The 26,131-nt window shown below is 35.2% G+C and overlaps 1 protein-coding gene across 1 annotated transcript in view; it reads right to left on the bottom strand.

The window, feature by feature from the left end:
- The window catches only part of LOC127851138 (uncharacterized transmembrane protein DDB_G0285607-like), a 61,337-nt gene extending 44,600 nt beyond the window's left edge, over positions 1–16,737 (bottom strand). Inside the window, exon 1 of the mRNA XM_052384719.1 lies at positions 16,704–16,737. The gene's annotated coding sequence lies outside the window, so the exon portion shown is untranslated. The remainder of the gene's footprint in view (positions 1–16,703) is intronic.
- Positions 16,738–26,131: the final 9,394 nt, after the last annotated feature.

The following is a 26,131-nucleotide window of genomic DNA, read 5'->3' as shown; positions in this document are numbered from 1 at the left end:
TTGACCTAGTGACCTGAAAATCTATAGGGGTCATCAACAGGTTATGATCAATGTTCCTATGACATTTCATGATTTTAGACCTAAGCGTTCTTGAGTTATCATCCGGAAACCATTTTATTATTTCGGGTCATCGTGACCTTGACGTTTGACCTAGTGACCTGAAAATCTATAGGGATTATCTGCGAGTCATGATCAATGTAGCTATGAAGTTTCATGATCCTAGGCATAATCGGTCTTGAGTTATCATCCGGAAACCATTTTACTTTTTCGGGTCATCGTGACCTTGACCTTTGACCTAGTGACATAAAAATCAATAGGAGTCATCTGGGAGTCATGATCAATCAACATATGAAGTTTTATGATCCTAGCCGTAAGCATTCTTGAGTTATCATCCGGAAACCATTTTACTATTTCGAGTCACTATGACCTTGACCTTTGACCTAGTGACCTGAAAATCATTAGGGGTCATCTGCCAGTCATGATTAATATACCTATTAAGTTTCATGATCCTAGACCTAAGCGTTCTTGAGTTATCATCCAGAAACCATCTGATGGACGGACCGACCGACGGACCGACCGACATGTGCAAAACAATATACCCCCTCTTCCTACTTTGAAGGTGGGCATAACAACTAAAAGAAGAAGTGTTTTTTATTTTTCTACTAACTACTAACGAAAAACAACAGCAATTGTTGTTAAAAACAATTACAAACAAGGGCTGTTTGTAAAACATGCATGCCCCCCATATGGGCTCTCCGTTGTAGTGACAGCCATTGTGTGAATATGTTTTTTGTCACTGTGACCTTGACCTTTGACCTAGTGACCTGAAAATCAATAGGGGTCATCTGCACGTCATGATCAATGTACCTATGAAGTTTCATGATCCTAGGAATAAGCGTTCTTGAGTAATCATCCGGAAACCATTTTACTATTTCGGGTCACCTTGACCTTTGACCTAGTGACCTGAAAATCAATAGGGGTCATCTGCGAGTCATGATCAATCTACCTCTCAAGTTTCATGATCCTAGGAATAAGCTTTCTTCAGTTATCATCTGGAAATTATTTTACTATTTCAGGTCACCGTGAACTTTACCTTTGACCTAGTGACCTCAAAATCAATAGGGGTCATCTGCGAGACATGATCAATGTACCTATGAAGTTTCATGATCCTAGGCACAAGCGTTCTTGAGTTATCATCCGGAAACCATTTTACTATTTTGGGTCACCATGACCTTGACCTTTGACCTAGTGACCTCAAAATCAATAGGGGTCATCTGCAAGTCATGATCAATGTACCTATGAAGTTTCATGATCGTAGCCATTAGCGTTCTTGAGCTATCATCCGGAAACCATTTTTCTATTTCAGGTCACCGTGACCTTGACCTTTGATATAGTGACCTGAAAATCAACTGGGGGCCAACTGTGAGTCATGATCAATCTACCTATCAAGTTTCATGATCCTAGGCATAAGCGTTCTTGAGTTATCATCCACAAACCATTTTACTATTTCAGGTCACCATGACCTTGACATTTGACCTAGTGACCTGAAATCCATAGGGGTCAGCTGCGAGTCATGATCATTGTACCTATGAAATTGCATGATCCTAGGCATAAGCGTTCTTGAGTAATCATCCAGAAACCACTTTACTATTTCAGGTCACCCCGACCTTTGACCTATTGACCTGAAAATCAATAGGGGTCATCTTCGAGTCATGATCAATGTACCCATGAAGTTTCATGATCCTAGGCATAAGCGTTCTTGAGTTATCATCTGGAAACCATTTTACTATTTCGGGTCACCGTGACCTTGACCTTTGACCTAGTGACCTGAAAATCAATAGGGGTCATCTACGAGTCATGATATAATGTACCTATGAAGTTTCATGATCTAAGGCCTAAGCGTTCTTGAGTTATCATCCGGAAACCATTATACTATTTTGGGTCATCGTGACCTTGACCTTTGACCTAGTGACCTGAAAATCAATAGGGGTCATCAACGAGTTATGATCAATGTACCTATGACGTTTCATGATTTTAGACCTAAGCGTTCTTGAGTTATCATCCGAAAACCATTTTATTATTTCGGGTCATCATGACCTTGACGTTTGACCTAGTGACCTGAAAATCAATAGGGTTCATCTGGGAGTCATGATCAATGAACCTATGAAGTTTCATGATCCTTGGCATAAGCGCTCTTGAGTTATCATTCGGAAACCATCTGGTGGACGGACCGACATGAGCAAAACAATATATCCACTCTTCTTCGAAAGGGGGGGGGGGCATAATGAGAAAACTGCCCCCCTCCCAGCAGCCATGTTATTCAACTGACCGGAATCATTTTTGAACTCAACTCTCGTATCAAGGAAACAAAAGTTCTGAGCAAATTTTATGAAAATTGGGCCAAAAATGTGATTTCTACAGTGTTCACATGTTTTCACTAAATACATATAGAGAAAAATGCCCCGTCCACTGTCAGCCATGTTTTTTCACGAATCCCGACTATTTTCAAACTCGTCCGAGATATCAATAAAATCAATGTTTTGACCATTTTTCATGATGATTGATCCAAAATTGTAACTTCTAGAGTGTTTACAAGATTTCTCTATAGCCAAACGGGGAAAACTGCCACTTTATACTTATAGAGAAAAATGCCCCGCCCACTGGCAGCGATGTTTTTTCACCGATCTCGACCATTTTCGAACTCGTCCGAGACATCAGTTGAACCAATGTTTTGACCATCTTTTATGATGATTGGGCAAACATTGTGACTTCTACAGTGTTTACAAGGTTTCTCTATAGCCAAATAAGGAAAACTGCCCCGCCAACTGGCGGCCATGTTTTTTCAACGGATCGGAACCACTTTTGAACTCAACCAAGATATCATTAAGCCAAACATTTTGACAAAGTAACATGAAGATTGGGCATGAAATGTGACTTCTACAGTGTTTACAATGTTTTTCTCTTTTTTTACCTAGTGACCTAGTTTTTGACCCGGCACAACCCAGTTTCGAACTCGGCCGAGATTTTATCGGCACAAAGCTTCTGATTAAGTTTCATGAAGCTGGGACAAGAAATGAGGCCTCTAGAGTGTTTACGAGCAAATGTTAACGGACGGATGGACGGACGGACATACGACAGACAAAGACCGGTCACAAAAGCTCACCTGAGCAATCACGTGAGCTAAAAATATATCAAACACTTCAACCAGCTTGTATTACTGACTACTGATATTAACATCTGGCATACAGCACAGTGAGAGGGTCAGTAAGCTGAGTGGTAAATAGTTACACACTGCAATTATCAATATCTGGGGTCTAACAAATTCTACTAATAGATTGGTAGAACTACTCAAAAATAGATTGGAAAATATGCCTCAGCAGGTTAAACAATGGAGATAGATACTGCAAAATTGTGTACATGTTGTCTTCATTTCAGCTTTCTCTTAGTTGATAGGCTTACCATAAGTAATAATGACTTTAACAGTTGTTAATTATGAAAATTCTGTGTTATGAAAAATTAAATAAAACAGTTAATGGTACATAATACTGACATAATAAAATCAAACTTTACTACACAGGACACAAATGTTTTGACCAAATTTCATGAAGATTGGGCAACCAAATTAAATAAAACAAGAGCGTTAACAAGCTTTTACTATAGACGTATACGGAAAAATACCCCGCCCAATTGGAAGCCATGTTTTTAAAGCAAACATAATTATTTTCGAACTCATCCAAGATATCATTTAGACCAATCTTCTGACCAAATTTCATGAAGATTGGGCAATAAATATGGCCTCTAGAGTGTTAACAATGTTTTACTTAAGCCATATATAGCCATATAAGGAAAAATTCCCCGCCCCTGGTGGCCATGTTTTGAAAGCAACAAAAACCATTTTCGAACTCATCCAAGATATCATTGGGACAAATCTTCAGACCAAGTTTCATGATGATCGTAAAATAAATGTGACCTCTAGAGTGTTAACAAGGTCATACACTTCAATATAATTTAAAATAAAACTTAAAAAGAACATGTGTCGAAAAATGTGAAATAAGCGAGATATTTAATTCTGAAATCGAAAATGTCTGTACAGTCGAATTCGCCAGAATGTATATCATGCATGCACGATGTGAATCTTAATTTAGTTTAATGGTTGTTTTTAAATTCCTGCAGCGATGTCCAGTCATTCGACACACGAACACTAACTCCGATCCTAATAAAAAGACGAATTATTCGGTGATTGTAGGAAAATATGTACGAAATATCTTTGTCACCATCAGCTCGGGGCACTAATTTGTCTTTGCTGCATTTTATGAAATTCGTCTTCAATATCTTGCCTATTTTGTGTTATTGTAACATGTATTTATCAATATATTGCAATTTAACACATATAAAAATCGTATAGTCTCGCTTTAATTGATTGACAAAAGAATGCCATATTGTACGGAATCATCAAACAATGAAAAACATATTCAAAAGTTTGCTATCTTCCAGAATGTAAAACTATCATTTATAATTAATTCCACTTAATCTTCTTGTGCTTAAAACAAATATTTTAAAAAGGGAGACAGCTCTGTCAATTCAACATAATTTTTCATTTGCAGTTACTTTCCTTGACATGATAAACTATATAGTGTTCACAAGCTGTTATTACTTTATAAATAAGAGGAAAATGACCCCCCACCCCCCCAGCGGCCATGCTTTTTAACCGATCTGAACCATTTTCAATCTCAACTGTCATATCCAAAAAAACACATGTTCTGACCAAATATCATGATCATTGGACCAAAAATGTGACTTCTAGAGTGTTCCCATGTTTTCACTACATACATATAGAGAAAACTTCCCCGCCCCCTGGCGGCCATGTTTTTTCACCGATCTGGACCATTTTCAAACTCGTCCACAAAATCAATAAAACCAATGTTTTGACCAACTTTCATGATGATTGGGCAAAAATTGTGACTTTAAGAGTGTTTACAAGGTTTCTCTATAGCCAAATAAGGAAAGCTGCCCCGCCCACTGGCGGCCATGTTTTTCAACACACAGGAACCACTTTTGAATTCAATCAAGATATTATCAAGACAAACATTTTGACAAAGTTACATGAAGATTGATTATAAAATCTGACTTCTACAGTGTTTACAAGGGTTTTTTTTTTTTTTTACCTAGTGACCTAGTTTTTGACCCAGCACAACCCAGTTTCGAACTCGAGCTAAAAAAGTCCAATAGAAACCAGTGTGATACATGAATAAACAATTAAAAAAAGTGCAATAAATAAAAACAATGCTTCATAATAAATATTTAAATTACAAAAATGCAACAAATCGGGACAATTACAGACAACAAAGAAATATTGTAACCAAAATACAACGTAAATCTTTACATAACTACTTTATTGAAAGGTGTACATGAAGATGCAGATCTCAGGATGTCTGGAAAACTGTCAAACCTTTTTTAACCATCAAAGGCAATAATATTAACAAAGACACCATTCTAAACAAAAATGACAAACTTATTACAAATCAAGAACAGGTCGGGGAAATATTTAATAACTTTTTTGTTAATGTGGCACAAAACATAGGAAATGAATACCTAACAGCTGATGAAAACCACCCTAGTATCTCTATGATATCCTCAAGTATCAAATCTAATCAATGTTTTACTTTCAATCCTGTCAGTGAAGATTTTGTAGGGAAGCAAATAATAAACTTTACATTAAAAGGCAGTAGGCATTGATGGTATATCAAGTAAATTACTAAAGGCAGCTCAAGCTGTTCTAACAAGTCCTTACACCGTCATTATTAACTCAAGCATGAGTCATTCAACATTCCCGGATAAACTTAAAATAGCCCAAGTAAAACCATAACATAAAAACTAGTAATTAAGATAAAGCTAACTACAGACCAGTAAGTATTTTACCCACACTGTCAAAAATCTTCGAACGATCAATAAATGAACAATAAACAACATTTCAACAATCATTTTAACCCTTTTTTATCTGCTTTAAGGAAAGGCTATGGTTGCCAAACTGCACTTCTAAAAATAATAGAAGATTGGAAAAATCCTTGGATGATAATAAATTTGTTGCTGCAATTTTAATGGACCTATCTTAAGCGTTCGATTGTCTTCCTCACGACTTGATTTTATTACAACTTCAAGCATATGGTATATCCGAACACTCAACTGATTTATTGAAAAGTTACCTTTCAAATAGAAAACAGGGTGTCCGTATGGGAAATTTAAATAGTCAGTTTTAACACTTGTACAAAGGAGTCCCTCGATGATCTATTCTTGGGCCGGTTTTATTTAACATTTTTATAAACGACATTTTCTATTTTATTTCAAATAGCAGCTTGTATAACTATGCTGATGACAATACCCTTTCACATTCAGGACATAATTTAACAGAGGTTGTAAATACTCTTGAAGAAGATAGCAAAACATTAATAACTTGGTTTTCAAACAATAGAATGCAAGCTTACCCGTATAAATTTCAAGGCATTGCCATTGGAAAAAAATCTGGACAACTAAATATATCATTCAATCTTGGAAATAATCATATTATCACATGTGATGAAGAAGTAAAATTATTAGGGTCACAATTGACTTTCAACTAAAATTTAATAGCCATATATATCGCATTTATAAAAAAGCCTTAAGGTAATTATATGTTTTAAAATGAATTGAAAAACACCTTTGTAAATTAGGAAAACTTAGCATCTACCATTCTTTTATCCTATCAAGTTTTAACTATTGCCCTATAGTATGGCATTATTGTGGAAAAGTTAATACAAAGAAAATGGAAAAAAAATCAAGAAAGAGCATTAAGATTCTTGTATGAAGATTATGTTTCAAATTATGATAATTTATTAAAAAAGTCAAAACTACCTTCATTGAAAATTAGGAGAATAAGATCAATTATTTTAGAAACATTTAAAATAGTAAAATATAATCAAACTCCCATTTATCTTCATGACCTTGTTAATCTTAAATCTAGTTCCTATTCTTTTAGATACACCAGGGTCCGTATTCACCAAACAATTTTTTGACTTAAGTTTAAGAATAAAGAAAATTCTTTAAATTAGAATATTCAATAATTTCTTTAATTTTGAGTCAAACTCTGCAGTAAACATCTCTATCTATATTATTCTTCATATAGAACATTTTGTTAATGACATAATCACCAGTGGCGGCCTAATTATATTCAAACACTGAACACATTTTTCTTTGTTCTAAGTCTATTCTTTATTCTTAAGTCTAAGAATCGGTTGGTGAATACGGGCCAAGAACTGCAGACATCCCCCAAGTAAGAACAACAAGTTACGGTGTTAACTCTTTCCGTTTCGGAGCTGCCAAGCTGTGGAACTCTCTGCCCCAACATTTTAGGGACCAGGTACATTTCAATCAGTTCTCCAGTTTGGTTAGTTCATGGGACGGAGAGTTGTCGCTGTTCCTATTGCATGGATCCAACATAGTTGCTAAACATAGTCGCCAGTGCTCCAGATAACATGCGTAAAGGCGTAAAAACGAATTAAATTATTTTGATTTAAAATCTTTGCGTAAAGTTACGCATTGAAAAATTAAAACATGAAATCGAAATTTTCGAACGTGCGTAAATCTTCCAGTAGCAAATTTTGTATGGTAAACATTTCATTCCGGTTCTGGCTCGTCTTGGCGCTCAATTAAAACTGAAACTTTAAATCAACGTCACTCAAGCGTTTGCTTAGAAGAAGAGCCACACCTAAGAGCGGTCCAAAGGCCAAACGGTCTCGATTCTGTTCTCCCAGATTTGCAGGCGAGTCATTACTGTTTATTGTACCTTTTTTATTACACTTATCGCAATTTTTATACACAAGTAATATACTGTATACCTATTCAAAATGCCATTAAAATTAAATGTTAAATATAGATTTTGATATGACTTTAACGGCAACCAAAAGGCCATTATGACCTATATAAAGACGAAGTGTGAGTGACCGTTTTACAGAAATTTTTTAAATGGCCGACTGAAGCGGTGTATTGAAGCGTGGAAGGCAAAAAAGCCATTTCAGTGTCAAAAGTCCTCGCTGCATGCATTTTTTCAATTAGATTCAAATACCCAAAGCATGGTTTCGTCAATAATTGGTGAACTTATAAGCTCTTGCGTAAATGACTGCGAATCTAAAGCACTCAAAATTATTTGGTAATATATTGTTAAGAATTAATTTTATAAATAGGGGGTAAAATAAGAATTAATTTTGAAAATAGGGAAGAAATAAGAATTTGACCAAATTTCTATCTGGAGCTCTGATAGTCGCCACAAATTGCATTTGCTGGTTGCTTGCTTTATGCTATCACACACACTATGTTATATGCTTTTTTTCATGAAACCAATTATTATTAAAAATGTAGGTTGCTAAAATTGACTTTTTGTTGCTTGCCTGTTTTATGATTCATGCTTTTTGTGCTTGCTTGTTTTATGTCTCATGCATACTGTGATATTTGCTTTTTTCTTTCATGTAAGGAAAATAATTATTAAACATATAAGTAAATCAGTATTATTATTAATATTAAGTATTAATATTAAATAAACTTTTCTTTCATCATAATTGTATATGTTTTGCATGCACACTGTGATATATTTTTGTTTTACTAAATATGTAAATTGCTAAAATTAGCTTTCTGCTGCTTGCTTGTCTTTATGATCATGCTTTTTGTGCTTGCTTGTTTAATGTCTCATGCATACTGTGATATATGCTTTTTCTTTCATGTAAGACAAATAATTATTAAACATAAGTATATCAGTATTATTATCAATATTAATTAAAATTTACTTTCATCATAATGTTATATGTTTTACATGCACACTGTGGTATATGTCTGTTTCATTAAATATGTAAGTTGCCAAAATTAGCTTTCTGCTGCTTGCTTGTTTTATGATTCATGATTTTTGTGCTTGCTTGTTTTTATGCATCATGCACACCGTGATTATACTTTGTTTTCATGTAAGGAAACTGATTATTTAATGTAAGTTAGATCACTATCAAGTAAAATACACTTTCAACATATCTTTTTTTCTTTTTTATGTGTTTAATATATGGTAGAATGCTATTTTAATTTTATTACTTAAATTAGTAATTATGTTTTCATTCCATTTATATCACTTTCTTGTATTAAAACACTCATGGTTTACCTTTAAAATGTCATACTAATCTAGCTATTAATTATTAGCATGTGGAATTTTACTAGCACCGAATATGATTTGTATTTATATATGCCTTGTACAGAACCATAATGCCTTTGAATGTGTCGGTAAATAGCTATACATAGGTAATGTTGAAATGTAACTACTGTAAACCGACTTTAAATAAAAGTTTGTGTCTTGTATCTCATGCTGTGACAGCGAAAGGGGGTAAAACTCGTTTTGCAAAACATATTTGTGCTACATGTTGGCAGACAGATAAGAAAGAGTTAGCTCATCCCGAATGCTCGAGTGCCTATCCTTATGCCAATTCGTGACTCTTAAGGAATTTAGGGATTCAAAATTGAGGTTAGTCGCAAGATTAAAGCTTCTCAGAAATACAATTTTGAGGCATGTAAAATTCCAGTGAATGAGCGGATATAAACTGAGTTTATGAATAGGATGCTCAGTGATTATTGTATCACTTCAGTATGAGATTTACTTTAGTTTGATTTTCCTATTGAAATTGAGTTAGAGGATAAGGAGGTTTTGTTTAACAAGTCTGTCCATATGAAAAATCATGCTCGAGCTGTTGCCTTTCCAGAGCATATGTTGAAATATTTATAGAAGGAGGCATCACAGGAAGCCATAATTGGTCATTTTGCTTATTAATTTGCTTCATGTCCTTTTGAAGAGGGAATGGTCATTTCACCTTTGAACACAGTACCCAAGTCAAATCATGAGGAGAGAGGGGTTATCCTAGATTTAAGCTTCCCAAAAGATGGCACTTGCGTTAATGATTTTGTTTCCGAAGATACATATTTGGACAATAAGTTAGATATAATCTTTCCAAGGATTGATGGTTTTGTGGCTCTAATTAAGGCTAAGGGATCAGAGTGTATGATGTTTAAACTTGATCTGAGGCGTGCATATAGACATATTAGTATTTTGCCTTCCATTTATAATTTGGTTGGTTTCACTTGGAACCGTCACATATTTTTATACTGTTTTGCAAATGGGTGTAAGAACATTAGCTCATATTTGTCAAAGGGTTACCAATGCATTTGCCTTAATGATTTTTAAGTTTGGGATTTGTCTGTGTAATTATCTTATTGATTTTTGCGGGGTTGAGAAGAAAGAAGTGTCCAATTTCGCTTTCATGTTGTTGAGGGTACAGTTTGTCAGAAATGGCATCGAGGAGGCTTAAGAGAAAGCTAGTCCACTTTCAGAAGAAATGGTTTACTTGGGTGTTTTGTTCAATAGTCATACGATAGCAATGGAAGTCACAAAGAAGAGACTTGATAAGATCAAATTGTTGGTTACTTCCTGATAAGATAGAGATAGGGCATCATTGAAGGAGATTCAACAGTTATTAGAAACGTTTAATTTTGTAGGGGCATTCGTTAGATCAAGCCGGATTTTCGATAACCGGATTCTTAACTGGTTGCGAGAATGTTATGCTGACACTGGAATTGTTTCATGATTCCAATTGAGGTTAGGAAAGATCTATGGTGGCATACATTTTTGCCTCTATGTCAGGGTAGAGCTTTGATAGATTACGGAGACTGGTTACGAGTCGATTCAGTATTCAGTTCTGATAGCTCTTTAACTGGTTGTGGTGGTATTTGTGGAAATACATTTTTTTCACATTATCTTTCAAAGGTTTATTCTCGATCAGAAATTGAGTATTACTTGTTTGGAAATGCTTACAGTAGTAGTGTCGTTGAAGTTATGGAGTCATGAATTAAAAGGAAAAAGGGTTGTTATCTTTTGTGATAATCAAGCAGTTTGTATAGTAATTGATATTAAACTCTCAATTGTAACGTGGAATAATTAATTTGCCTTGTGACATACATGATTTTATATATATTGCAATTTTCTGGTGATGTATAACAGATATGTGAGATTTAATTAAAAAATTCGTTTAGTTCACATTGTACTGTCATTTAATTTGCTTGCATGTACTTTTATTTTGTTTGGTGGATTTGGGCGGAATTGAGTTATTTAAGCTATTGGTTCCAGTTTCGGTAATGGCGGGTGTTGACGCGTTTTTTTCACTCGTTGAAAAATAGTGAATATGTGACTCTTTACTAAATTATCTGGTCAAAAATTATATCGGAGTAATCTATAGTGCATGTGTCATGTGATTGTGGTGATAATTTTTTGAATTGGACTATGCAAATAAGAATTTATTTGGACATCATTTTCAACAAAGGTTACTTTATTTATTAAATATCAATACATGTTTTTGTGCTCAAATCACCGCGAACTAGTTCCTACGAGTTTTCCAATTAGTCTCCAGTGTGGATTTTTTTTGCTTGTTACCTATTTTTGCTATTACCTGTTACCGAAGCACATAGTAGGTTTACCGTTAGTGTACCTACGCCTCGCTTTGATGCACTGACCTGCTCATCTGTGCTAGTATAACTGCTTAACTGTGAGCATCAACATGAAAAATCACCACTCCACACCTGTTGTGGGTACAAGATGTGATAAATGTGACTTATCCACATCAAGTATTAATATCGAAGATGAGATTAAGAGAAACAATCAATCAGACTGTGATATGATGCAGAACAGTCAAGTCTTGACACATGTTCATCTGAGCGAGGTGGACAGAGAAACCATCACCATCAGGATGCATGAACTGTTCAAAGTCGATCTCGACGAAATGGTCACATCAATTGTCCCGGCGTTCATACCACAGGTAATCAAAGGTATTATTGCTTCACTTAATGAAAAAATTGAGTCCCTGGTACAGGAAAACAATGTTCTTAAAGATCAGGTGGCGAAGCTAACGTTACAAGCAGATCGTGCGGAGCAATACAGTCGCAGTAACTGCTTACGTGTCACCGGGATCCCTGAAACTAAGGACAACGAGGACACTGACGAGATAATTCTGGATATGGCGATTGAAATCGGTGCCAATCTCTCGATAGAGGAGATAGATCGCTCCCATAGGTAAGGTCCCCGATAATATCCAGCGCAAAGCCTATGGACATTATTGTTAAATTTGTCTCATACACATCCAGACAAAAACTGTACAATGTGAGATCTCGGGCTAAACACTCACTGATTACAAATGGAATTTCATCAACGAGGCCCTAACAAAGCATCGCAGTGAGTTGTTCTTCGACGCATGGACCCACGACGGAACTATTTTGGTGCGTGACCTTAAGCGCGTGATCCATCGTGTAGAAACACCTGAACAGTTAGCCAAGCTTCGCTCCAATGCCAATAGATCGATACGCATCGGCTGCAAGAGTGGAGAGAGCATGAACGGACATTTTCCACTCTTTCTTTGCTGTAAGGTATGTAGATGCCCAGGGGTTTCCTTTGACCTCAAATCTCAAGAGCCAATGACTATTGGGACCATATTTTCAAGAGTCATAATCAAATTTGTATGAGTCATAATATTAACGCACGAGAGTCAATGTTCTTTTGTGTTTTAAGAAAATTACTGAGATATAATATATAACAAGAAACCGACAAAGACGGGTGATACTCCCCAAAAGTGTTTTTGTCACAACATTGCACTATATATTCAGATAAAAGGAAACGTTTTGATGGCACAGTAGTTCGGGGAGCAAAAAATGTTTTATAGAAAATTTCAAAGGGCCATATCTCTGTGAAAAATCATCCAACCAGAACCCGCTGATAATATGCACATCTCCTCTTGGTAGTGAAGATTCCCATAAAGTTTCATTGAATTCCGGTCATTAGTTGCTGAGAAATAGCCCGGACAAACATTGTGCACGGACGGAAACATGGACACATGGACGGACGGAGAAAGCGGCGACTATAATTGCTCCCCCCAAAATAAATTTGGGGGGAGCACAAAAAGCAACAAATGTGTGTGTGTATATATGTGTATAATGTATGAGTGCTAGACAGGCAATGAGAAATAAATAACATGTAATAAATCATCAATGTAATCTTGTCGCTGCACAGGGCACCTGAAAATTAGTAAATGATTGTGTGCAAAATGTTTGACAAATCGCAAATACCAGTTAATGATTTAAACAAGCATTACCTAACAATGTCATTTCTCTTATTCAGATTTTTTAATCATTCACTCCTGAATTTTCTGTTCACTTTTGACTTTTGAGTGTTGCTCAAATCTACTTTTGCATATTGGTGTTAGGAGCACTGTCATTTAAAGTACGTTATATCGTTGGCGTCATACACACACTTTCCGAGCTACTTCCAATTCCAAATTGGAAAAGGTTTCTCTGGGACATTTTTTCTTATGCACAAGCACAATTACACTTTATCCAACAAACTTGTTTGACCGTTTTGTTTGGTAATTAAATTAAGAATGAAATACAAAACTTGAAAAAAAACGGTTCCGCTGGCTATCACAAAAAAAAGCCCATACGGGTGGCACCAAAACACAATTGCCTGTATAAATCGGTAAACTATAAAAGGAAATTATTCTACTCAACGATTGAGATGTCTTCGATTAAATCCCATCAAAAATTCCGAAAAAAATCTTCACAGAAGACGTGCGACAAACCCGCAATTTTTTCTATAGATGAACTGCGTTTCGTATGTATGAGGTGTCGTCACTACGATACAACTGATGGTGACATGGATGTAGATGAAGTCGTCCACGTACTGCGGGTGCCTGATGCACCGACGGACATTGAAGCATTTCCCGTCTGTAGATCTGCCGTGGAATCATATGGAATTCTATGGAAATCGTTAGATGGAATTCCGTGGAGTATTGGCACTAACTTTCCATCCGATTCCATGCAATCAATGGAAAAGTGAAAAAAACAACAGAAGGGGGACTTCATATGGGATGGAATTCCATAAAATGCCGTGGAATTCCATAGAATTCCGTGGCATTCCATATAATGCCGTGGAATTCCATAGAATGCCGTGGAATTCCATAGAATGCTGTGGAATTCCATAGAACGCCGTGGAATTCCATGGAACGCCGTGGAATTCCATAGAACGCCGTGGAATTCCATGGAATGCCGTGGAATTCCATAGAATGCCGTGGAATTCCATAGAATGCCGTGGAATTCCGTGAAAAGCTATGGAATTTAATAAAAAGCTGTAATAAAATAGAAAAAAAAAACAGATTATAGATCAAAGGCATTTTATTGACTTTGAAAAACAAATGTGAATGTAACTAAAGGTTTCATCATAGAAGTTAAACAAGAACAAGATCTGGCATCAATCATTAACCACACACATGCAGTCACAGTACATATTCAAAAATGAGTGGTTTTACATTTTCATAAAGTACCAACTCTCTTAACCACAGGCATGCATGCACACATTCAAAAACACATCCATAAACATGCACGCATATACAGGTGAGAAAAGAAAAACTTATAAAAGGCACAATATAAAACATAGAAGTAGAATTTTACATTTCTCTTATGACAAGTATACTTCCTTTCTCACATATGTTCATAAACACACACAATTACATGCACACACACATCACGCACAATTGTTTTAGAGTTTTTTCTCATAAATTTTAACGTTCAACAACTGTTCCTTATTAATTCTAGAACACTTTCAATATGATAACAGAAGTTCAGTTCTAGTTGATGTGTTCCAGTACAATTCTAGAAAAGTTCCGAAGGTTAACTTCAAATATTCAAGTCTGAAACCAACTTTCTAGAAACAAATTCCCATGCAGACAGCCAGTATTCAAGTACTGAGTATAGTTAATAATAATACATAACAAATTAACAACTGATGTAAATTTGTTATTTATTATACTATGCTCAGTACTGTTGAACACGGACTTAATTCAATTATCCAAGTTTCAAATTCCTAAATAAAAAAAAACAACAAATAAATTAAGACAAAAAACAAACACAAAATACAATTCACAAAATAACTGCCAGGCTTAACACAGAGGCTAGTTTTTAAAAATGTTTGTCCAAGTCTTCCACTGCCATTTTCCTTTTCTTCTGAGAATATTAAACACCAGTCACTGCCTCCGGGTCCTTTTTGGTATGAGGTACACTGTATACTGCTCACATGTGCTCTACAGAATAAAAAATCATAAAAATGTCTAAAGCAAAGAGTTATTTACATTCAAACTATAACAAGAGATTGCAAAGCAATATGGTCCCCTACCTGTTAAACTTCACTATTTTAAGTTTGTTAAATATATTTGTTGCCATAGCAACCAGAATTCTTGCATTATAAACAACATGAAATGACGTGCAAAATGTCCTTATTGTCATCTGTTCATGTTTCAAGTTTCATGAAAAAATGCTTAGAACTTTTTAAGTTATCCCAGGATCCAGATTAGTGTAACTGTCATAGACCAATATATTGAATTCCAAAAAGACAACATACTTTCAGGTGGTTAACATTAAATAACTTATCTTGCCCAGGGCATGACAATATTTACCATGAATTTGTGGCCCTGTAAGTCCTCTAGGTAAATGCGCTTAAAGAGCCGCTTTGCTGTTGGATTATTTCCCTGCCAAACTCTGCAGTATCTTCCATCAACTGGTCAATGGTAATTAAAGCACATAATGAAAATGTATAGGGAACGTAATTCCTGAATTGTTTTAAATATAAAGTTGTTAAAATTTAATGGTCTTTAGAAAGAGAACTAAAAACGAAGTGAATACATCGCAAAGCACTAAGCATAACTTAATTTGTTGGTATGATTAGTACAAATTTATTATTGCTATAATTAGAATGATGTGTAATTCTATTGGTATGAAAATGCACATTCAGATACCTAAAAACCAATTCCATTGGTTTAATTTTGTATTTACAAGCAAATACGTTGAATTGATATCCCCCGCCAACATGCTTCTGGACACATAAGTATTATATTTGACACTCAAACAAGCATTTTTTAAAGATACAAAGGGCCATACCCCCGTTTTTAACAGATGGTGTACAATTCCATTTGGCGTGCATCATCCTCTTATCCATATATATACTCGAACCAGGTTTCAATGAAATCCGCCAAAGCACTTCCAGGATATGGCCTTGGACACACAAAAAAGCATTTTTTCAAGATACAAAGGGCCATAACTCTGTTATTAACTAATGGTGTACAATGCCATTTGGCATGCATCATCCTCTTATCCATATACATACTCATACCAAGTTTCAGTGAAATCTGCCAAAGCACTTCCAAGATATGGCTACGAACGGATGGAAAGACGGACAGACGGAAGGATGGAAGGACGGACAGACAACACCAAAACAATATCCCTCCGCCTATGGCGGGGGATAATAATAAAAATTAACACCATTAATGAGCATTGAGTGCTCAACATGCACAGTAAAAAACTTCCTTAGCCTGCAGTTCCATAACCTTGCATGATAAAATTCCGATACTACATTCAACGTTATTAATTTCTCCACATAGGTCTTATTACTTCCTTTTTCAACCTGCAAACTCCACTAAGTGAAAATTTGGGTGACAGCTGCTTTTAAACTAATATTTGCTATACTAAAAACTCAAATATCACATAAAAAGGTCTACAATAATGTCATAAGAAGATTAAATTTAAAGGAATATTTAGAAATAATAAAAATCACAAACCTTCAGTTGTTGTTCTATTCCTAGACAGACTGCTCAAACACTGTATGCATCACTCTTTAGCAATATTTCATGTCACTTTCCAAATGATATAAATACATAAGTATTTTAAGAAAGTGTTTTTAATGGAAAAACTAATGAACTCCTCTGTTTGTTAAATTTCTTTAACTTTATTTTAACAAGTTAAACCAGTACATTGTCCACCATGTTTCATGTTTCAATCTAACAGGTAAACTTTCTGTATTTGAATTCAGCCAATTAGAAAAGGCTGTTATATCTTATAACCAATAGATTTGCAGCAAACATACCCAACATCTGATGTACAACACATGCTTGGCTTATCAGATAGATTGTTATTTGACAACCTGGACTGGCTGAGTTTGATATTGAGAAAAAACAGTGTGTATACCACTTGGACAGGGTTAAGGAATTTAAACTTGTAGAAATTGCTTTGAAAGTAACAACTACTCCTACTTCTGCAGAACTACTACTTTAATTACTACAGCATCAACAACACCACCAACAACAACAACAGGAACAATAACAGCAGCAACAGCATCAGCAGCAACAACAACAGCAGCAACAACAACAGCAGCAACAGCAGCAGCAACAACTGCTACTACAGCAACAACTGCTACTATTGCTACTTCTATTGCTACTACTATTGCTACAGAAACTGTTAATGCTACTACTTCTATACTACTACTACTACCACCACAACCTCTACTGATATAAAAAAACACTACTGCTACTACATCAATTACTACAACAACAACACCTACTACAACAACAACAACTACTACTACTAATACAGCTACTACATCTACAACTACTACTACTACTGCTGCTGCTGCTGTCGCTACTATGAAGTCTATTTGGCTATTTGTAAGTGTAAGGTGTTCTATATGTGTTCTTATTCCCCATTAGAACTTTTGTAGAACTTACTGGTTCTTAAAGCGTTCTAGATGTGTTCTAGAACTACATTTTAAAACATTTTTAGAAATTATTGACCATATTTTGTCCTTGAAATGTTCTAAAAAGGTTCTTGAAATTCTTGGAACAGTTTCAGTCCTAAGCCATTTTCCACAAATGTTCTGGATTTATTCTAAAAAAACTGTTTTGGAACAATTCCAGAACATACGTTTTAGAACACAAATATGGAACAGTTCCAGAACTGTTCCAATTTCTAGAACAAATTTATAATTATCTTTATTGCATTTTCTTTTAAATACAAAATACATGATGCAAATAAATTCATACATGTATTAAACTACAAATACATTTCAGACAACCAGCGAAAATTGTCCAAGTTATTTTCCATTGATTTCCATCCAAGAAAATGTATAAGTTATTTTCCATAATGATTTCCGTTGAAAAAAATGGCTAAGTCCAACTTTCCATGGTGTTTTCCATACATTCCGTGGAAATGCATGGAATTTTAGTCGAGATTCCGTGGAATTCCATAACAGCTTCAGATGGAAAATTGGCAAGTGGATGGAATTCCATCAAATTCCATGGATTTCCATCGATTTCCGTAGAATTCCATAATATTTTCTATGGAATTCCATAGAAAAGTGCTAATGACTATGGCAGATCTACAGACGGGAACAAAGGCTGCTCTGTTGTTGCACGAAAAGTCAGGAAGTGGGGATATTATGGACGCGGTGGGAGCAGATCACTCAATGTCAATGTTTGACGTTAGTCGCCCTGAGCATTCCATGGAGTCGGAAGAAGAAGAGACGTAAGTTGGCCGATTAAAAACTCATAACATTAATAATAATAATATAACTCCTATGTTTTAAATCATATTATAGCAATACATTATAATGTATCACTATAGTCATATATTATATATATATATACATATATCACATACTCATTTGATAATTGAATAAATTAATTGGGTGGACAAATTAAAAAGTTATCATAATAATAATATACAATAATAGATCAAACAAATATTTGTTGTTCTATGATTACAAATAATAGTAACATTCCTATGTTTTACTTCTTATTATAACAACAATTACAATTTATCACTTTAGTTCTATATAACAACAACAACAACATTTATTCCGCAATAAAGCTTAAACAAGCTTATAGCCTACATTATATATGCATTATTCAATTTATTGTATATATCTCATACTTAATCAAGGGCTGTGCCTTCCACTTCGGCCAGGCATTGTGGCGAAAAAGCCAGGAGATTGGTTTTAGGATCGCATATGGAAGTAGGGATCGAGTTTATAAGTTGCTACGGAAGTCCTTCGCGCTCCCTCTTCTGCCACCAGCCAACATCCGTCCCGCGTTCGGTAAAATCAAGGAAAAAGGACAAAGCGAACAACTAGCCCCTTCTTCGCCTATGTTGAAACGTGGCTGACGAACAACGTATGGGCGGTTGAAAACTGGTCAGTGTACGGGAGATCAGTGAGCACCAACAACGACGTAGAAGGGTGGCACAACCGCCTTTACCGCAGGGCGAAGAAGGGAAATCTCTCGTTCTACCTATTAATCACCCTGCTGTTTGACGAAGCTAAAGAGGTGCCTATGCAGTGCAAGCCCATCAAGGAAAAGAAATTAAAGCGTCATCAGAGTAGGCAAACTCGTGCCACCCAAGGGCGTTTGTGCGCGGCTTGGGACCGCTACGGGAAGAAAGAGATTAGTACAAGTGAGCTTCTGAATGAGTGTTGTAGACTGTATGGACCTGTGTAAATGTGTACGTGTGTTTGTTTGTTTGCTAGTGTGAACGATTGATTGAAAAGGTATATATATGTTTGTTTGTTTGCTTGTATATAATTAACATTTGTTCTTATACATTGTGAGTCTAAATCTCGAAATTGTTATGAATATAGTTTATATATATATATATATTGTTTTATCTGTTTGTTTTTTGTTTGATTGCATGTATGTAATAAAACGTTGTTCTTGTACATTTTCTCACATCCCACACAATTGCTATAAATGCTGTTTTTGGCCTGGGGCAAAGCCCCTAGGCCATAGTACTCATACCGATTTCTGAAACGAGCTGACTTGGCTGGCTGCCCAAACCAAATTTGTATAACTCCGATTTACCACTTAATAATAATGCGTGCGCAATAAAATTAGTTCTTTGCAGATCTCAATAACCCGGCTTGTAAATACAGAACATCACTATATAACATGACAGTGTCATACAAAGTGAAAAAAATATTATTGAATCAAAATTGTTAAGCATTGGCTACGACATAGTTTTTATTGTTTACATATTCATGCGAGAATAAGTTCCTCACTGTACGGTCTCTAACTACCGTTTCACGGAGTTTGTCAAAACAAGAGCAACTTGTTTGCCATTAATAATAGTTTTACTTTGAACTTTAGTACATGTAAAAAGAAAAATTATTGACTCAAAATTGTTAAGCATTGGCTACGGCATAGTTTTTATTGTTTACATATTCATGCGAGAATACGTTGCTCACTTGACGGTCTCTAACTACCGTTTCGCGGACTTTGTCAAAACAATAACAACTTGTTTGCCATTAACTTTGAACTATAATCTAAACCAATAAAAATAAGTCAGTGGAACTTAAATTTTCCGTATTTTCTCTTGATTTTTACATGGTTTAAATTAACCTCAGCTTTAATAACAATGAATACAGTAGGGCACAGTCGACAGTGACAATTTTCGGATAAACTTCCTGGTTTTTGTCAAAGGTAAATTAAAATATGTTTTTCATTTGTTTTTTTTCATTAAAAAAAATCAAAGTTGGTCTTAAAAGATGGAATTTCATGTTTAATGAATCTATTACACCAATCATGATGTTTGTATGAGCTGTTTTGGCGGTCATAACGATGATTTTAGAAGCTGTTTATGTGTCTGATTGCCTAGGTAGTTGTCAAAATCTTAAACACTTCTCAATTTATCATTTGTTGTTGAACTTTTCTATAATGACAATATTAACATTTCGTTGAACAATTTACGGGCATATATTCCATTAGACGTATTCTTCTTTCATTTTATGAACTTAAAATTATTGTATCACATTTAACAGACTGTGAACTGAGCAAGGTTGTATTAAAAACTTACATCAAATTTATGTTGCAAATCTTTGTGCAATCTCACAATGACAGGTTAGCGATGACAATTCCATGCGAAATGATAGCATTAATGCATATGTCAGGAATGTGTTTAATTACAATGTATATTTGATTATTTTTATTGGTACATATTTAAATGTTTCTATGGATAGGTATGTGCAATGATTTAAATATGTGTTGATATTATGCTATTTGAAAGCTTAATTGAAAAGAAATTTGATTGATAACATTTTTTTATACCCGACGACAATAAATAAATGAGAAAAGACAGAATGAATAGACAAGTATATTTTGGTAACATTGATCTATGACTTAATTTAAATATTATAAATTAATCTTAACATTTTATTTAGTGTATTTTACTTTTTAATGTGAAAGATTTTGAAATCGTAATACTAAATTTTAGTTACATGTTAATTTCAGGATCTGTAACAAAAGATTAATACAATTGTGGTAGGCATAACTGGTGCGCATCTTTTTTCTATTCCGTTACAATGACTTACTAAACATTTCATTGAAAGATGAACATTTTGAGACATGCGTGTCTATTTGCGTCGCCAAGACGCTCTTCATAGCGGAAATACTCAGGGTCAATTTGATAGATGGACATATTTTAATTAAACCGAAATTTGAGCCTGTATTCCGTGCCTGTGTGGGTCCATCTCAACGATGGAATTTGGGATTTTACGCAAAGGATGAACATGTAGCATCCACCCAGATATGTGCTCGTAATCATGGCATGCCTGTGCGCTTCGCAGATTCACATAACAAGTGTGATGTATTGAAAAATACATGTACATTTATTAAACATAAATATTTTCAGATGTCAGTTATGTCTATTATTTTATTTCCATTTTAATTGCCTTAATTCGATTTGTTATTATCTCCAAAAGTCATCTTAGTAGGTAAGAAACAGCAAAATGTAAGCACATTGTGTGATCTTACATAATTTCCAGTAATGAGATTGAAGTCTGGGAATGGTTAAGGTCGCACGCAGTCTTAAGTAGCCAAAAACTTTTTATACGCAAAGCTTCAACATCATTAAAATTAAAATGTTTACTTACACAGCATCAAACGACGAAATAAGGCAGTACTCATAAGGAGGAGGTTGCAATCTAATTGAAAAGCTACGTATTGCAAGCTTTATATCAAGTACGCATATTTTGAAAGAACACATATTCGCACTAATAATATTTCATTTAGATGATCAAAAACGTGGTTGTACTCATCATTATCGTCGTCTTTACCAATGCTTTTATATTTGGCTTTCACCTATGGCGCATTAAGCGGGGAAAAATTCTCCAGTATAATGACCATAACTTAGAGGAATGCTGTTAAAGATGGAGTCTCCATACGAAGAGCAGCATTGAAATTTAATTTAACACAAAGCACACTTGGCGATAGAATTTCTGGCCGTTTCAATGTGAAACCACGCCACGGAAGACCACTTGCTATGGCTGTGGAAATCGAGGACAAAATCGTCAACTCAGTTTAAATGGCCGAAAAGTTGGGCTTACGACTCAGTCAAAATAGTATTTTATAAAGGTCAACTGTGCTGTGTCGACGGATTAAACTTGAAACCTCATACACCATTTTCAAGGCCGGGTAGGATTGGTGGAAGGGAGTAAAGCGTCACCACCAGGAGATAGGGATAAGAAAATCAGAAAAATTGTCTGCCGTAATGGCGAGCAAACTTAAACCTGTGGTTTTTAACAACTACTTTGACAACTTAAAGCAAATTGTTAATGACATGCAAATAGGTCTTGCTGATGCTGACGCTTATGCAGGTTTACCCAGAAAAATAAAAGTATGAAAAGATCAATTGACCAATATGTATTATATTAATTGAATCAGTGACAGGTCTTTTTCGCTATTTTCGTCTAATTAGTCTATTTTGCTTGTTTACAGGCTTAAAATAATTAAAAGAGTACATACATTGATTTGTTCTTGCAAAGGGCCCATAATTTTACGTACCGTTATAAAAATAAATATTCAATTCCATTTGTACTTTGATGCGTGCATATAAAAATCAAGTGTTCAAAATACATTATTTGTTTTCATCTAAGCAATCTCACACCAGTCTGTAGTGACAATTAACAGTGACAATTTGATATTTAGTTTATACATAAAATATGATTATGATTGATCTTTCAGCTGCTTGGTTGGCTGTACGTGAGTGCATCCCCGATGCCAGAGTGAGGGTGTTTCACTGGACCAAGGCTGCTTGGGCTCGGATGATGGATCTCGGGTTAAACCTGAATGTATGCAGAGGCCCTCAGCCTTCAACCTCATTCGCTAGCTGTTTTTCCTGCCATACTTACCAGCAAAACACATTCGTCCAACATTTTTTAAGTTTGCCGAGCACAAAAGGTCACATCCAGATTGCGAAAAAAGGAACAGACTGATAACATCTCTCGCCAGTGGCTTGGTCACCCTATCTTCCCTGTTGACAGTTAGTCCGTGTTCTGTTACCAGATCCATACTAATAACGACGTTGAAGGTACGATTTCATTTTAAGCTTGACTTTTCAAAGAAAAATAAGAGCTATACTACTCGCCCCGGCGTCCGCGTTGGTTAAAGTTTTTTTTATAAAGTCAAACTAGAGCTTTGTCATAGACGTGACGAATATCCCCACATGCCACATTGACAACAATATTGTGCATGTTGTGTTCACATAAAAACAGCGGACACCATTCTCAATGTTTAAAACGCACTAAGTGATCCCGTGACTTAGTTTTTGACCCGGCATGGCCCATTTGCAAACTTGACCAACACTTCATCTAGATACAACTTCTGAACAAGCTAAGATTGGATGAAAACTACTTGAATTAGAGAGCGGAAACCATGCTGAATGTGTATAAACGTATTAAGTGACCCCGTGACCTAGTGTTTGATCTGGCATGGCCCATGTTCAAACTTGGCGTAGAGATCATCCACATACAATTTCTGACCAAGTTTGGTGAAGAATGGTTGAAAACTACTTGAATAAGAGAGCGGACAGCATGCTAAATGGTTTAAACACACTAAGTGGCCCTTGACATAGTTTTTGACCTGCCATGACCCATGTTCGAACTTGGCCAAGACATCATCTAGATACAACTTCAGACCAAGTTGGGTGAAGCTCGATGAAAAGTACTCGAATTACAGAGCGGACACCATGCTCAAAGTTTAAAACGCACTAAGTGACCATGTGACCTAGTATTTGACCTGGCATGACCCATATTCGAACTTGACCTTGACATCATCTAGATACAACATCTGACCAAGTTTGGTGAAGATCGGATGAAAACAACTTGAATTAGAGAGCAGACTCTTAGTACGGACCGACAGACAGACAGACCTACCAACAGACAAGTTCACTCTTACATACCCCCCCCTAAACTACGTTTGTGGGGGTATAATACTATCAAAGATAATTAACTCAAACTTGGAATACTTCTTTATGGCAACAAAAAAAATGTGTAGGTCAAGGTGCATAAATGTCACCATTATTTTAAGAGTTATTCCCCTTTTTATGCTCCGAAGATTGAACATTTGGTGAAGTTTGTGTTTAGGTCCACTTTATTCCTAAAGTATCAAATATATTGCTTTCATACTTGCAACACATACTATCATAAGGGGACTGTGCAGGCAAAGTTATGTAACTCTGACTGGTATTTTGACAGAATTACGGCCCCTTTTATACATAGAAAATACATAATTTTGTTAAGTTTTGTGTTTTGGTCCATTTAACTCCTAAAGTATAATAGCTATTTCTTTCAGACTTGGAACACTGGTTTAATATCATAAAGGGGACTGTACAGGGCAAGTTGCATAGCTCTGGTTGGCATTTTGACGGAATGATAGCCCTTTTTTGACATAGTAACTTTGTGTATTTTGTTAAATTATGTGTTTGGATGCACCTTTGTTGTCATTGGAGTAAGGGTTAAGGTGTAACATCTTCAGAATAAGTTCTGAGCTTTTTGTCAAAGCTCATTTTAAAATACTGAACATTATTTTGACCTGTGTTGCAAGGTCTTATTAGTTCTGCCCTTATGTCAGTGGTTGCTTTTTGCAGTGACACTTGATACTGAAGCAGTTGACAGAAATGTAGAGAATGTCAAAGAGCATTGCCATGCAGAGAGAGAAAGAGAAAATTGGGATATGGTTGCATCAGATGCTGAGCAAAATCAGGAAGAGAATGCTAAACTAATTGACACTAAAGATGAATAAAACTTCAGCTTCTTTGGTGATATTTCCAACGAGGCCATATACACAGGTCATTCTTTGAGTATACAACAGTGTAATGTTAATCTGGATATACTAATTAATACACTCTATTACAGCCAGCCCATTCGCCGACTTTTTAGTGTTGATCAATGTTCACCGTTTTGAGAATATTCCAGTGTTTAAGTCTTCAGGGAATCAAAAACATGTTCGCCGAAATGAAATCTCCTAGGACAAAGCATTATTTTTGTTAATAATGTTTGATAAGTGTGGAATTTATAAGAAACTGTGTCCAAATACATTTTGCAACAAAGATATATCAGAAAGTGCTATGACAGAGCATGTTCATGTAATAAAGATTTTAATCATCGTAATCTTACATTAACAAAGAAATTGCTAAAACAAGGCTTTTTGTATCATAACCTAAGAAGTAAATTCGCTATATTTCACTCAAAGTATGGTGATTCAATTTCAAAATATAATGTTTCTTCAAAATGGCATTTAAATAATGGAATTTCCCATCCATCATTTTATGGAGATGTTTTGAAACGTGTCCGCAAATTAAAATATGTTAAAGAAAATGTTTATATTAAACTTTTCAATTTAATTAACTCGTTTTTATCAAAAGGATATGATGCTGATGTACTTAAAAACACGTGCTTGATGGTTTTTGATTCACTATATCTTTCTTCTCTTAAAATTTGGAATCAATAATGATATTATAGGCATTTTTCACATTTGAGCATAATTGTGTCTTTGTGTCGTTTGCACAATTCTGTATGAAAACTACATTTAGACTCACATCTTACATCAAATCATTTCTGTCTTCAGTCGTCAAAACACTATATAATGTTTGATTCCAATAATGTCGCTTTAATGGAATAACCATTTTTATACATTTGACTCATAATATTTTATTACCTAAACTTGTTTTATTAGTAGTTCAATTTTGCAGTACCGCCCCATTAATATTTTTATTTTTACTTTACAGTACTGCCCCTGGATTTTGTTCACGTCATTGTGTCTTCGCTTGTCAATTACGTCATAACTCTTTCTCTGCTCCTAGGTATATTGATTTTTGTGACGTCATACGACCAACTTTCCCAGTTGTAATCTACATGCATAGGTCATTGGGGTTTATAATTTTATTT

This window comes from Dreissena polymorpha, chromosome 11 (assembly GCF_020536995.1).
Source record: "Dreissena polymorpha isolate Duluth1 chromosome 11, UMN_Dpol_1.0, whole genome shotgun sequence".
In the NCBI taxonomy this organism is placed as follows: domain Eukaryota; kingdom Metazoa; phylum Mollusca; class Bivalvia; order Myida; family Dreissenidae; genus Dreissena; species Dreissena polymorpha.
The sequence above is the reverse complement of the archived record's forward strand: the minus strand, read 5'-3'. Positions and strand labels throughout refer to the sequence as shown.